The sequence below is a fragment of the Poecilia reticulata genome, chromosome 2 (genome assembly GCF_904066995.2).
Source record: "Poecilia reticulata chromosome 2, P_reticulata-male-v2, whole genome shotgun sequence".
NCBI classification, from domain to species: Eukaryota; Metazoa; Chordata; class Actinopteri; order Cyprinodontiformes; family Poeciliidae; genus Poecilia; species Poecilia reticulata.
In genome coordinates, this window is record NC_088831.1 from 15648159 (window position 1) to 15660983 (window position 12825).

Consider the following 12825-nt stretch of genomic DNA (forward strand, 5'->3'; position numbering starts at 1 on the left):
GGGGGCAAAAAGACTCATCTTTTACATGTCATCCATAGGCGCGTTAACCCAGTGAAACTTAGAAATGTAGGTATTAATTTCGTGCTATGATCCACAGCAAAGGGAAAGAGCGAGAAAGCACTTCAGCCAAGCTACACGCAGACTCGTTGCCATAGCAACTGACAACAATGCCGCTTCATGTTTTAGGATTTAACACCAAAAAACATTCAAGAATTTTGCACACAGGTAGTACGTTTTAGGCTTAATGTTTTATTAATAAATAATTGCTGTGGTAGATTCGCTACCTCTATTTTACTGAATTATTTAGACATACAAACTGTAGCCAACAAAACGCACATTTCATTAATAAACTAAACAAAAACATCTTATTGCTGTCTTACCATTACTTGTCAATGAAATCCATGCACCGCTAATTCTGCACAAAAATATCCGTTCATCCAAAGCCAAGTCTATCCTCGGCATGTCTTTTCTGCTCCGTTTGAGAATCATCAAATTGTCTCCAAGTAAAACTTTCAGCTCCGTGTTGATCTTCCTTTAGTTATCATCTCCTGCTTCAATTGAAAATCCACTTTAGAAAACTGTTTAAGTGTAGAAATGTAGTTTTTCATGTTGACGTCGGAAGAGAGAAGAAAACAAATATATCACTGTACTTTACTTATTTACTGTGTGGCTAGCTCCCTGGCTAGCTCACCGTGTCTTACTCTGCAGTTGTGCAGTCACTATATCTGGGATCATGAGCGCCCCCAGCAGTTACCGTTTCTGATCGCTCCTCCGCACACAAAACACGATACACACAGTTAGTGACAAAAAACACTGTACATTTTAGACATAAGCTAAATTATAGAAAATCAGTCCATATATTAAATGTTTTTTAGCCATTTTATTGCCGGCGTACAGACAGGACGAACATGCTGTCATAGAATGGCAGCCAGTGCAGTTAGCGAGAGGTTCATCAATCGCAGGTGAGGCTGAGCTCGCTGCTGCCTCCCCTGACCGCACGTCACTGGTGTAGTTAGTTTATTACCATGGATGGTATAGCCATGGGTGTAGAGGGTGTAGAGTAGGGGCCTCAGTACACAGCCTTGTGGAGAGACGGTGCTTTTGCACAGAGCTGAGGATAAGCAGCAGCAGATGTGGGGAAGATCCAGGTTCTCCGGTTTCCTCACAGTCTGCTCAGAAAGATGGTGTTAAAAGCCAAGCTGAAGTCCAGGAAGAGTAGCCTCGAGTAACTCCATTGCTGTATCAGTGTGGTGTGCAAAGCGATAGCGATGGCATCCTCTGTATGCCACTGCACGAAAATGTGAAGCAGCATATTTTACGCCCAAGTTGGCATGTATAAAAAAGAGCTTGGCGTGAAAGTTTGCGTAAATATTTGCAGACTTTTTCACCAATCGTGAAAATGTGCAACAGTCACAGAAACTTTTTTGTGGACAATAACAAACTCCAAAACTCACCCAAATACACTGTAATCTGATTCCATTCAGTGTTAGACCAAGAAGTAGCAAACCCACATTTTTTTCATGATTTTTGTTTTTTCCATTGTTAAATATGCTTAACGATGAAGTTGAACTATATTTATCCTAAAAAAAACATAACACACAAAATTAAAAAACAGGATGGAGATTACCTCACTCAAATGCAAATAGTAAATTTGGATGTTGATTTTGTGTGTGTGATGAGACCTACTGGTTTTCATTAATAAAACCAGAATAAGAAATCTGTTTTTGCTGGATTTTCCAAACTGTAAGATCTCATTAGTACGTTCTGTCTCTGTCTCTCATCAGGGAACAGATGTCCAGCCACTGACAACTTTATACTGCTTCAGGCTGTTTAACTGTTGTCTAATGGAGCATTTCCATAACTCATTGAATTGTTCAGTATTACTGTGGATTATTTTCTTATCTACTGCCAAGGATGGCAGACGTAAGACCTCTCTAGCTTCCTGAACTGCAGAAACTCATGTTGCTAAAATGGGGCAAATACGCCAAAGAAAGCATCCCGTTGTTATCCGTGAGCACAAGGACAATGTCCTCTGAGAGGATGTGGCTGCAATTATCTTTGTCACCTGACACACACACACACACACAAACCTGCTTTATCACAGACCTTTTCAAACACAGTGTCCAAATCTGACCGATTGCGGCTGTGAACAAAGCGGAATCAGATAGCTCTGTTAGCGATTCATTACACAAACACGTCATGCTTATCACTGAAGATGAAGAAAACGTCCATGTTTTCTCAGGATTTACCTGATGTGGACTGGAACATTTCTTAGTCTGCAGAATGTAAGGCTTTTCTTTAAACATGTGCATCACAACTGAGACAAGAGTAGGACTGTAGGTTGACAATCGGCCGTTAAAAGCTAGTCGCTGCTTTCACCATTCCCCCCAATCCACCACCCAGAAAAATAGTGGTGGATTTGAGTGGAAGAAAGGCTCAGAAATATTCCATGACCTGTGCAATGACAAAAGGCTGCACCAGAAGTCAAAGGGTTCTATAAATTGTAGCCAACACACAAGAGAATAGACTCATTTGGAAGTGAGATGACATTGTAGCATGAAAATCAAACTTGGATAAAGACAACAGTTATGCTTTGAATATCTGGAGTAAAACATACATTCCTATGTGATATTTAGACCATTTTATTTGTCAGATAAAGTTTCTTGTATTTTAAAGAAAGAAACTTAATATAAGTATTTATGTTTCATGCAAATATTCCCCATTGAGTTACATTAAACTCAATGCGGTCAGATAAAATAATCACCATCACGACTTTCAACAGTTTTATTAATGTACACCTAAATATTTATGTCATATTAACAGGGTTCTCGAAGTGAGTGTACAGTAAAATGTGTAAAAAAATGGTCTTTTGTATCAAAACATCCTATGAGATACAAACTAAATATTTAAGTCACCAGCTAAATATTTAGTTTACAGACTAAATATTTAAGTTTTGGATTAAATATTTACACAGAAAGGTAAATATTTAGTTTGCAAAAACATATATATATATATATTTAGTTCACCAAATAAATAAAATAAATATTTAATTTTCCAACAAATGTTTAGCTCCAAACTGTGAATTTAATATGTGAATTAAATTGCTGAAGTGGAATATTAAAGAGGCATTCTCCCTTTTCATTTTACCTTTAGCTCTTTTTATTTCCTTGATCCATGGTGACTCTCTGACTAATCAGGTGGCAGTTCACTGCTCTGCATTGACAGGGTCTGTTATGTGAAAATGAAACCCTGTCATTAATCATTAGTGCAGCCTCAATTTGCTCTCTGTGGATAAAGAAGCCAGTTCATGATCACAGTTTCGATTAAAGTTACTGGTGATAACAAGGATGGTCATGATGAGGGACCAAAGGCTTTAATAAAATAAAGAACACAGTGTTTGCAGAGTCTGTGACACGATAAAACCAAGATATCAAAGACTTCAGTGCTTTAATTCTGTGTACACAACATTTTTAATAATAAATACTTTAAATTCCATGGCGTTGCAGAGTCTCAGTTTTTGTGTACAGTAATTGGGCCCCATCTTGTGATGTAATCAGGGTAAGCCAAAATGTAGTCCTGTCTTTAAACCTGTCTCTCTTGGACAATTGTTTTGCTTGTTTCTTTGTTTCCAGCCTGGAAATAAGGATAACATCAGTCCTCATAAGGAGTGAACAAAAAACAAACAGTGCAGCATTGATAGGATGTAGCGGGTCAGTAAACTCTGACTTTTTTTAAAGTGATGGTGATGAAGCCCCACAGAGTTAACAGATTCAGTTTATGCCCCCGACAATATCAGTATCAATGAACAGGAAATAGATAAAACTATGAGGGGCCATTTGGGACAAAAACTATGTTTTGTCTCTCACACAATGGTAAAAACTCATACAACTTTTTTTTCTCACACGCATACATAAAAGACTAAGATTGCACATATAAACTAATAAAATATAGACTCATTTTTTGTAATTCAGAGACTCAGTTTTGTCTGTGTGAGCTGGACTAAAATTTTTTTATGTGTGAGAGGTGTCACGGAAGAGGCGGGGGATAATTTGGAGATCAGATCGTGCATGCGTTGATACCACAGTGAAGTTAGGATGTGATGCACTTCACTGACAGACGTCTTTCATAAATTCATAATCATTTTTTAGCCATTGTTTACATCCAGATTGATTGCATCAGGCTTTTTCTGGTGCTGAATTATGACACCCGAAACAGCCACTTCAATGACATACAGTAAATGTTGGATAAAATATGACCGTTGTCCTAAAATATGAAATATGGCAAACAAAATATTTATTTTTTTTGTTTTAGTTTTAATTTTAGCTTAATTTTAGATTTAATCTAGTAAAGAGAAAGATTTTGTCTTTTTTAAAAGTGTGTGAAAATACAAACTCCAGAAAACTAGCAAAAAAAATCCTCTTAATTGTTCAACTGCTGCCTTTTGATTCATTTAATGTTTTTGCTTTAACAGTATGGTAATTCGTAATTTGTTCAGATGTAAAACCTAATGTATAAATTGAAAATATCAAGTTGGTATGGCAGCATCAGTACATTTACAATACCTCAAGAAAAGTGTAAAGAAAACACACAAGGGAATAATTCCTGTTCTCTAAATTGTCTTGGCCTCCAAAGTATGGCAGTCCTGCAGACTGGAGTGTCATCTGTGGCTGTGGATGATTGGCAGATTCTCTTTTCCTCCCAGTTATCTGATCCCACAGACCAGCTTCAAACCAGCAGCAGCAGCACAGGGGGAATCTGCAAAAAACCCAACCACTCTGACATCCAACACGCCTCTCTCTAGCTCTTCATCTTAATCACATCTTGTAGCTGCTGCCAGTGTTTCTGATAGCACATCAGGGATTCTACACACACTCTCAGCTAGTTAACACACACGCATATAGTCGCACAACAAAGACAAAGCCATTGGCTGATGAAGATGGTTGTGCAAAAAATAGAACAACATACAGTGTTTCATCGTACACTGATGAGGAAATGTGATCATTAAGTGCAGTTATGCAGACGAAGCTGCTTCATTAGAGTAATAGCAGGTCAGGATCCGCAGGAGCATAATCAGGCATGGAAGGTCATGAGAAATGATGGAGCAGCAATTCTCTCCCTCTCTTCCTCCTCAACTGGAGGATGGAGTGTGCCACCTGGCTCATCTATCACAGCTGGAACTGCTGAGACGGTGAGTGCTGCCAATAAACAACCCTCACAAAAATGAAGCTTGCAGAAAATCCACTTACAGGCACGTGGAGGGCCACCGTGGATCCCAGCAGACCGGATGTGTAGCTATGAGGACACTGTACTCGTCAACATTTGTATGCTTTGTTTTTAGGTCTGTCAACTCAAGCAAATGATGTTTGCAGATTTTAAAATGCTTCTTACTCCCCTGAACAGGACCAATGTATTTTTCTCTGTTGCACGCTGAGCCTTTTTATACTTCAATCCGGTGAGATTTTCATGGTAAGACAGCAGTCCTCCTTCTAAATGCTCTTGTGGATGAAAGGAGGTGAATTTATTGTTGCACAGTCCCAATGTCATGCTGAAAGGCATTTCATGGTGCAGTGGAGCTTTGTATGGGAGCCCACTGCAGCTGCAGGTGGCACAGATGTTTTGTACGTTTCATTACAGATATTAAAGTTTTAGAGTTGGAATCTGTGCTAAATGTACAGTACATTAACTCCACAAAAGGACACTTCACTGGGTTTATTTGTCTCTCCATTATCAACACCACTACTTTAAAATAGAATCCTAAATTATAAAATTACTTGCAAAACACATTTCCGCAACTAATTAGCAACAGCAATTACAAAGAAAACGTAATGCTGACCAGTTGATGTTTTCTATTCATTTAATGAGAGAATGGTAATTAAAGCAGCAGTGATTTGTTTCTTTCCATGTATATTTCCCTTTGTGATTAGTTTATATATTGTATTTTGCTGTAACAAAATACACAGTTCCATCCTTAGGTGGATCAGTATTTCATCTGGAAGTACCAGAAATCAGTCCGACAGGAGTGATGTCAGGGAACACAAGACATGTGATCACATGTGAAAGTCACATGTGGTTCACACAACTTTTCACGTGTGAATCACAGGTGATTCACATAAAAAATTTCAAACATGTTTATACACGTGATTCAAATCATTTCAATGCATGTTTCACATGATGTGTCATTTCATTTTGTGGGACATGGTTACAAAAAACTTGCTATGAATAAAGACATGCGAGACAAACAGACTTGACCAAAAAAAATTATCAATTTATTTATTCTTCTTTAAAGCTATTCAGAATCAGAATGTTGCTCATCAAAATGAGCAACATTTTGTAGAAGATCATAGAATAAAGAAAAACTAAAACTTCAACACACAAATTGCAGCCCTGGGACCAGTCAGCCACAGGACGACTTGACTACTGGTTTACATCCTTTACCCCTGGCTGCCTGTATAAAGACAAATTCAAAGATTATTTGAGCAGAAGGTATGAAATAATCTAATTATTTAACTTAACGCAGTTTCACCTCTCCGCCCGTCTCCTGGTGTCCTTCAGGTTTTGTGCCATGCGAACTTTGATGTTGATGATATCAACATCCTTGTGCACTTTCTTGATTTGGTCTGCATAACAAAAAGAAACAAGTGTTTATTAGCTGATCAATATGTATTGAGTTACGTTTTAGTTATACTCACCAATGACAAGGTTCACTTTATCCTGGTCAAGGCTTCTCTTTCTATCACCAAGATTTCCTTTCTTTCCAGTCTTTGAACATGTTGACATTTCTTCAAGAGTGAAGACGGAGTCCCATCAGGTTTCTATTAATTTTTTTGAAACCGCTGTGCATAGTCAAAGGCCACAGAGTTTGCTATATGGTTTGTCAAAGACACTCTGTAAAAAAAAAATAAAAAATTAATATGAACTCCAAAATATATCATGTCTTTTATCTGAAACTAATATCACATGATTTCTAACACCAGGTTATAGGCATGCCTGTCCTTGTGTAGATTTTAATTGGTCGGACGAATTGGATGACTGCTGGACAGCCTTTTTTTTTTTTATAATGCAATAACCGGTTATTGGATTTTCTCCAATGCAGAATGTGAACAACACCCTTGAGAACGTGGGTAAAACACAGGTAAAACTGAAAGTTCAAGAACGATTACACTCCTCACATGTCAGCGCCTGGCCCGCTGGGTTCTCCTCCATCTCTCTCATCTCCAACATCCTCGCCTAGGTGAGAGCTGGCTTCTTCTTCATCCCCGTAGTGGTACTCCTCAGAGTAATGATATTTGCCATCTTGCATGTCTTGTGTGTCGGCTTCTCCCACACGGGCACCCGGGTGACCGTCCATTCTTGCCAACTCAGTGGCAATGCTGGGGTGTCTCAGGACAGCCTGTTGGACTTCCTCGTAGTATTTCATCTCCTCGTCAGTGAATTTCTCAAAGAGACGATCATCATGATCCCAGAGGGATTGAATGTACTCTTCAATTATCCGGTTAACCACGTCTTTATTACGGGGATCTGGAATAATTATAATTGCCCAATGCTTTGTCACCCAGGGCCACTAGCAGCATGTGGGCGACCCAGGTAATCGGCTTGAAGAGGGTAGCCTTCACAGGACCCAGGTCATTCCGAAACCCGTAATAGATCCGCCCGTCCACGGCCTGCAGTGCCCGCCACATGTTGTCCCATTTGGCCGGGTATAGTCTGGCAATGATTGGCCATGGGAAAAGAGGGTGTTCGTGGATCGCACGAGCAACCAGATCCAGAGCGATCAGCCCAGACCCAGCAGCTTGGGCCAGCAGCACGCGAAGATGTATCGCCCCTTGTGGCACTTGACTGAGCCATCGGGACATCATGATGTGTGCGTTTTCATCATCCAAGTAATGTCCAAAATTCTGATAAGTCAACGCCACATCTTCATGTTGAAACATCTGAGTCAAGATCGGGCGTGAGCGGCCGAAGCTCCGTCATAATACGATCTGCTTTCTGACGGCGATTAGAAGTATAAACACACTGTACAGACACCGGTCTCGCTCTCGGGAATCTGGAGTCATAATCATGTCATAAATGAAAGCCAGCTTCTGAACAAGTGTTGAATCTGTGCACCGCCCACCACGCCATTCTCATTCTGCATCCTGTTCACAGCATCAAGGAACCACCAACTATCCCTAAGCCGTTGCCCGTTTTCCAGAATATGCTCCAGTTCACTTCTGGCTTCTTCCGTTCCCAAGCAGCATAGGGAAATTTGGAGCAAGAGCCTTGGCAATGATCTGCTGCCGTGCTGCCACACCCTGATCTCTGTATACCCGGAGGGCAGATACAACTCCGATCAAAGCTAGGTGTCCAACATGGAGATGGCTACCGGCCATCCTCTCCTGAGTGAACTCACCGAGGTTAAGGTTCTGAAATATACATGGCAACACCCCTCTTCCATGGATGAGAGCCCCGAACACCTCTGGATTATCAGCCGCCCCTATGTCACGCCGCTTGTCACGTTTTCCACCCCCAAAGTGGAACCCACCACCCTCTCTTGAGGTTCCCTCATACCCATGTCCAGTGGCGCAACTACACATTATTCAGGTGGATGCGAAAACATAGACCGGCGACCCCCGGTAAAAAGAAAAGAAAAAAAAGAAATGTCAACATGTTCAAAGACTATAAAAAGAAGAAAAAACTAAAGAATAACATAAGCTAACCAGAGCTAACTAGCCCTCCTAGCAAAGGAAGAGAAAGGAAGTGGTCATGGGGTCCTCAGAAGTTCTGGTGCCCCCCAATAATGCCTGATTTTTTTTTACATTCTTTTTATGTCTGACGCGGGTGTTGACAACTACTACAGCTACTTCAATAAAACTGACTCTGTGGGAACATGTACTCTATTCCAAGTTTTTTTTTTCTCTTAATAAATGCAATGCCTTATGGAAATGAAATGTCTTCTGGAGATGGGCAGAATGTGTGTTTGTACCAAGAATTTCTGTTAGCATGTATTTATTCCCCACATCATATAGTTAATTGGTGCTGTTCTGACCTATGGCACCTCAGAAAAGGATTATAATGTGGTATTTTCTGCTTAACAACAAACATGTCATCAAAATCAACTTTACATACTAAACCCTCTCCAAGAATGTCACAGACATATAACAGATAAAGAGCAAATGGGCAAATGTTTAAAACGAATCTACTTGCATAAAAACACTGTTTTTCACAAATCCGGTAAGTTGCATTTTGAGTTGCTCTACCCATTGTGCTTTAGTATTGCCATGACAACCTATTTCACAGAGAAACTCTACCCAGTGGGTTGCAGCTCAGGTTAGTCTTTTAACAAGCAACATAGCTGCAGTTGCAAATCAATGCTTTTAAATTATATATGACCTTGTTAATTGATTTTTCAGGAGTGTGTCTGGTTTCATCTGACATTCAGATGTCTGGAGGTACATCTATAGGTGCCATTATGCATAGTAACATGCATTATGGTATGCATGATACCAGTAAATAAAACAGTACTTTTTATTAACTCTTTTTGGGTCAAGTAACAGTGATGATGATTATAATCATTTTGTTTCCGTGCAGTTAAAAAGCAAATATCAATCTAAACTTTCATGCCGGTAATTTGATGATAGATTTTCTGATTTACAACCACAACCTTGAATCTTGTGTTAAATGTCCTTCTCCATCACATTTCATGAACATGGCAGAGCTACTTTCTTAACGTCTTTATGGAACGACGTTTTACAAAGTTGTCTTGCAAACCTAGTGTCCTAGTGTATGAGTGAATTCAGTTTATTTTTCTTATATATGTAAGCAAAAGCAATTTTTTATTTATTTATCAAAGCCACATTCATAGACTCAGACAATAAAATACATCTGCATGGAATCTGATCCAAATGTGATTTCTAATGTCTCTGCATTGGTTGTTCTTAAAGCTTGTTTATACTGGAGTTAAGTGTTGTTGTTATTAGCACTGATATTTAGCTCCTTGACTCCATTCACTATTGTTTGGTCCTGCTTTGATGATGACTCCATAGTAGCTAACTTTTCTCTTGTTGGTTTTAGTGAGCCACAGTCCTGAGCTGACCTGACCTTTAGTCTCTTTGAGGTTTTGAGTTTCTCTCTGTTATCTTCATCTTAACCTGCACAGCATGGCTCTTTTCTGTGCAACCTCACCTTTGAATTGCTGCTTCTCCCTGCAGAGGCTCCATAATCAATATATTGGACCATTGTTCGGCCATCATCATCTACAGTGGCAGTCACACAGGCAGTATACTATACTATACAATACAATACTATATACTATACTATACTATACTATACTATACTATACTATACTATACTATACAATACACAGGCAGTCAAGTACTTCATACTTTATACATTGTTCCATTAAAACGTTAATAAATGACTCAGATGATCTTTTGTTGAATAGGAATCATCTTGAAATGTACACCGACTTTATAAAGTATTGATCCCTGAGATGTTTTGCCCTTTTATCATTTTACAAAGTAATCATGATCAACAAAATGTGTCTTTTTTTGATTGAAGAAAATTACACTTTGTCAAAGTGAAAACTGATTCTACAAAATAACGACATATTAGAGTGACTGCATAAATATTCACCCCCTTCAAGTCAAAATTTGGTAGCGACTGGAATCACTGCATGGAGTCGGTGTGGATCAGTCTCAATCAGGCTGCACTGCAGCTTTACTCCATTGGTCCTTGCAAAACAATTTTCCAAAATACAATAAAAGCTGTTCATAGTGTGTCTGAATAAAATTATAAATAAACACAATAGATGATCATCATGGTTTTAGGACAAATAGATGAACAGCAATGGCATTGATGGATGTAACTAAGGAATTCATGAACTGCATCGACAACAAGAAACAAGTGTTAGGAATCTTGACAGATTAAAAGCATTTGACACTATTGATCATTATGTATTAGGCAACACTTTATTTGAAGGATGTGCATAAGTCTCATAACAGTGTCATAAACATAACACCTGTCATGAACATGAAGAAGTCTTTGTAAACTTTTGACTGTTATCAATAAGTGTCATTCAGTAAATAATAGGACTGTTAATGCAAATTTGACACTTTTAATGCAACTTTGCATTAAATAACCCTTCATGACAACAGTCATAAACACTCCTTCATGTTCATAACCAAGGGTTTTATGCACACCCCTTCAAATAAAGTGTGCATAAGACCATACTTGTTTAAAAAAAAAAAACAGGAAGGTATGGTGTGTTATGAATTGTTCAAAGACTTGCATAGGGAGCAGACAACAGTTTGTTCAAATTAGTGATGTTATGGAGATGAACAAATCCCATTTAAAGGTGAAACACTGAGTCAATCAAGAACGAATCAAAAAGCATTTTGATTGTTATTTTATTTAATGGTCAAGCAAAGAAAATGGGACTTCGTGGGTGGTCCAAGAGAGTGAAGAAAAGATAAAAGTGCATCACTTTTCATATTCCCCAGTTACGTAAAGATGTACCTTCCCATCAGTTTATCAAAGGAAGCAGATTTCTCACAGCTCGTCTTGGAAAAAGCGTTCAGTAGGTTCAGAAGAACAAAACTTCTGTTAATCAGGTTCCGTTTTCCCAGTGAATAAGCTAAAGTTTTATTTCGTCATAACAGTGATCAAACATCCAACTTTTCAAACACTACCTGATGTCCCTCAGGAGCCAGTGTTGCCCCTTATTTTGTTCACTCTGTAAAAAATTGGCATTATATAAGGCCTCAGAAAAGCCAGGCAAGCTTCAGAAGTTACAGTTTGTCTTGTTTGCTGATGATGTGAGCAATTGTTCAGGTAACAGTCTCTTGTAGGTCAATAAATAAGAACATTAAAAGCCTGGTTTAGCATATTTAAATCAGACCAAAACAACACTTATATTATTTAGGGATCAAAACATAATATACAAGTACAATTTAGTACAAATATTGCTTATATACAGAGAGTGAATGAAATCAAATTTCTGGGTGTGTTGTTGGATCACAAGATCTGCTGTCTCGCGTGAATTATGTCAGATCTATACTTCCAAGGAGCACTGCTGCAGTTAAGAAATCAAGGCAGAGCTTTAGTTATAAATCACCGTACACACTTTACTTCTCACTTGTACTTCCATATATGACTTACTGTGCGGAGATGTGAGGTAATTAATGCAAAAGTAACTTACAGTCTTTGTACCAGGCGCAGTGTTACGGAAGTTGTAGTTTTGAGGATTGATTTTATTTGTTTTATTGCGTTCTCAGTCAACCCAAAATGTTAATAACCTCTCAAACCTGAATAATTAAGAAAGTAAAAGTGAGATTTTGGGTTTCTTAGGACAATATCTATGTGTGCACAATTACTGGTGTTAAGAAAATATATTTAAAATAAGCTAGTTTTAAAATTTAACATGACTTGATTGAAATGACCTAATTATAGTTTTGAAATTAGAACTTATTTTAGCCTATTGACCTTTATTTTACCTGTAGTTAAAGCAGATTGTTTGCCAATATCTCTGATCTGCCGTTTGTCTGTCTGGAAAACAATCAGTAGGAAGTTCTAGCTCTTCACACTGATCTGTGAAGGCCATAAACCAGCAGGAGTTCGGAGAAGCTCTGCTTAGACAATGGGAGCAAATAGCTTTAGAGAGAGGGTCAGAGACAGGTCCTGGTTGGATGAGCAAAGATACGCCTTATTTGAATAAATTAAAGAAAGGGAGATAAAACTTTCCACACAGAGTAACAAATCAGATTTGCGCTTGCAATTCTCCAAAGACGTCTTTGCTGTCTGTTTGTCTTTTTCCTTTTCTCAGGTAAATTCATGTGTTGTTTGTGCTCT